We start from the raw sequence: 2,866 nt of genomic DNA on the forward strand, positions 1-2,866 counted from the left end.
TTCCCTACAGAGCTAATCCCACAGACTTCATCAAGATTACTGCTCAGGTAATTCCTTCCCATCTAAGAAACAGTGTTGGACCCAGTCTCAGGAGAGGAGCCAGTCCCTGGGATCAGTCTTTGAAGCAGAACTAGATCTTTACTAAAATTTTCTGCCCTGATCCAGCAGATCCAGCAGCTGGGGCAAGAGGGAGAGTTCCATCCCTTCTTAACCTGAGCTGTGCCAATTTCCACCACTTACTGAAGCTGGTTTTTACATTGCAGAGTCCAGTAGAACTGGATTGAAACCAGCATGCTTTTTTTTTCCCATTGAGAATCTGACTGATGCCCTAAAATCTCTTGAATTTTCTAGTTTGTAACACAAAAGCCTTTGGGAAGACCAGATATAGCCTGATTGGTTAGATTTTAAAGATATGTTGGACCCTAATAATTTCTGCTGCCTTTACTTAAGATCCCTGAGGCAATAATAACGGGAGCTGTAAAAATATGTCCCTTATTCATCATGGCTTTACGTCAGAAGTTTACTGCTCTAATCATTAACTAGCCTGCTGCGTTATCTATGAAAATTGCTTGGTAATATTTATGAAATGTGACCTTTGTTAATTCAATGTTACAAAGTCTTGGATTCGTTCTGTTTGCAAGTGGAACAGATTTCCAAATCACTCTGCAATTAGTACAGTTTGATCTAACCAGCCTATCTCTGCATGGGGTAGCCTTCTACTGAAACAGCAGGATCGCTGTCAGAAATGAAATGTGTTTTCCATACGGCTGAAAGTACGGCTGTGACACCTGCTTGCACTACATCATCTTTGGCAAGGTAAGTGCTGAATGAATATTCACAATAAGGGAAAACAGTAACCAGACTTAGAAAGATTTTTGTTGTGAGAAATACCTCAATTAACAAAAATTAAAATGTATGTGGCCAAAAATGATTGCTACGTGTAATAGTGTAAAGAAAGGAAAACGGGACATTAGGCTGAAATGGGAATGATTACCCATTCTGCATTGGATACAGATAAAGGAACTGCAAGAAATAACAGGAAGATTCAGGAGCCCTGTGGAGTCAAGATGCTTTGCTGCGTGGTTCTCTAATCCACTCCCAAGGCCACCATTAGGCACGGACAGTGAGTCCTTCCCCACCTAAAAAGTCCATGTTCCTGATCCACCCAATGCTACCATGAATTGCCGATTCTCACAGTCATACAGGACCACCTGCAATGACTCAGCCTATGGGGTGTTCTGGAGGAACCTTCACCAAAGCAACAAATGTGCCGGACAAGCATCACGCAGTGAAGCCATGTGGCACCATTCAGTAGCAGATCACTAGGGATGTGTAATATCTGCAGCATTAATATCATAGTTTTCAATTTCCCAAGCTCCACATGGTCAGTGTTCGTTTTCAATTCAGGATAACCAGTGCTCACTCCAAGTGGGACTGCGTCATGTGACACACCACACTGGGAACAAACTGAGCATCTCCCTGTCCCTGCATTCGTCCCCTGAGCTTGTCCACTAGTGATGTACAAAATTAGGGTTTGGTCTGATGAGCCAGGTTAAGCTCTGATGAAATCTCTATGCAGATGTGTAAAATACACCAGTCTGGCCCTGTGTTTTATTTTCCTCTAGTGTGACAACTGACTGCTTTCCTTTGCAGGAAACAAACATCCTTTTGGTTAAAGCAGGGGCTGGAGAGCCACAGAGACACCAGTCTCATGTTCTGCTCCCAGTGTGGAAACAGAAAGGGAGGCTGGGGCAGATTTGGGATAGGATAGGCAGCAGGTCCTCACCTAGGACAAGGTAGTGCTACTGCCCTGCAGACACCATGGCTCTACAAGGCCAAGGGTCCTTCTCAGGAGAAAGGTACTCAGGTCCTCACAACAGTCCTGCCCTTCAAACTGGTGTTTTAACACATCTTTTCCTATATATGAACTGGTAACCATATTAGCCTACTGGACCTGAGTAGTTTGATGTCAAAGCAGCAGCACAGGATGCAGAAAGCCCTGCCCATGCCCTGATCCAGTCAGACCTCCAAGCCTGCAAGCTGCCTGTAAGCCTGGCCAGCAGTGCCTGATGAACCTGCCCTCTCCCTGTGCCCTTGACAGTGTGCTGGAGAACTGAAGAGCTGCTAAGGAGACAAATGTGAGTTGTTCCCTGTGAACGATTTGCGTTTCTTGGCATCTGGCTGACAATTGTGGCACTCATTTCCAGAACTCACCAGAATTAGGGAATCCTTCCTCCACATCACTCTGCTGTTTCCCAAGGAGAAACAAAAAAACCCAGACATTTGAACAAGGAAATAGCAAGTGAGAAGCTAGAGACCTGTACAAGCTGTTAGGATATGGGAATTGAGGGAAAAGAGGCTCTGTATGTACTGGTACCATGAGCTGCAGCATTGCCTGCTAGCAGCAGTGGGGTCTGACAGTGGGCTCTGCACTCACCACCAGCCCACCTACCCTGCAGGTTCAGTTCTTTGGATGTCCTTCCCATTTCCCAAAATTGTTACCAAATGCATGAAAATTTGGAAAGGGTTAAATCGTGCTCCAAACCAACTAGCAAGAAGGAGAAGATTTGAGACTGAACATGTGAAACCAGGGAGAAGGGGAACAAGCAGCTGCACTGATGGGATGAGCTCAGCCTCTCCAGGTGTCCCAGGAACACAAACATGTGACAGCCACGGTGAAGGCAATGGGACAGGCAGTGACTGTGGCACTCGGAAATGGGGGAGCAACAGTACAGGCATAGCTGCTCTCTGGCTTCTTGCTGGGGCTCCATTGCATGCACTCATTGCAGTTGCATGTGCCCACACTGGTGCAGAATGGACGAAGTCTTGGTTATCCCACAGCTCTGAGGCAGGCTCAGCTCCAGGG

At 46.2% G+C, this 2,866-nt stretch overlaps 1 long non-coding RNA gene across 1 annotated transcript in view; it reads left to right on the plus strand.

The window, feature by feature from the left end:
- Positions 1 to 2,866, plus strand: part of LOC108445077 — a 14,276-nt gene that overhangs the window by 308 nt on the left and 11,102 nt on the right. The window contains exon 1 of the long non-coding RNA XR_001859823.1: positions 1 to 816. This exon is cut by the window's left edge and continues 308 nt beyond it. This is a non-coding gene — a long non-coding RNA (uncharacterized LOC108445077). The remainder of the gene's footprint in view (positions 817 to 2,866) is intronic.

The sequence above is a fragment of the Corvus brachyrhynchos genome, unplaced genomic scaffold, assembly GCF_000691975.1.
Source record: "Corvus brachyrhynchos isolate BGI_N302 unplaced genomic scaffold, ASM69197v1 scaffold80, whole genome shotgun sequence".
NCBI classification, from domain to species: Eukaryota; Metazoa; Chordata; class Aves; order Passeriformes; family Corvidae; genus Corvus; species Corvus brachyrhynchos.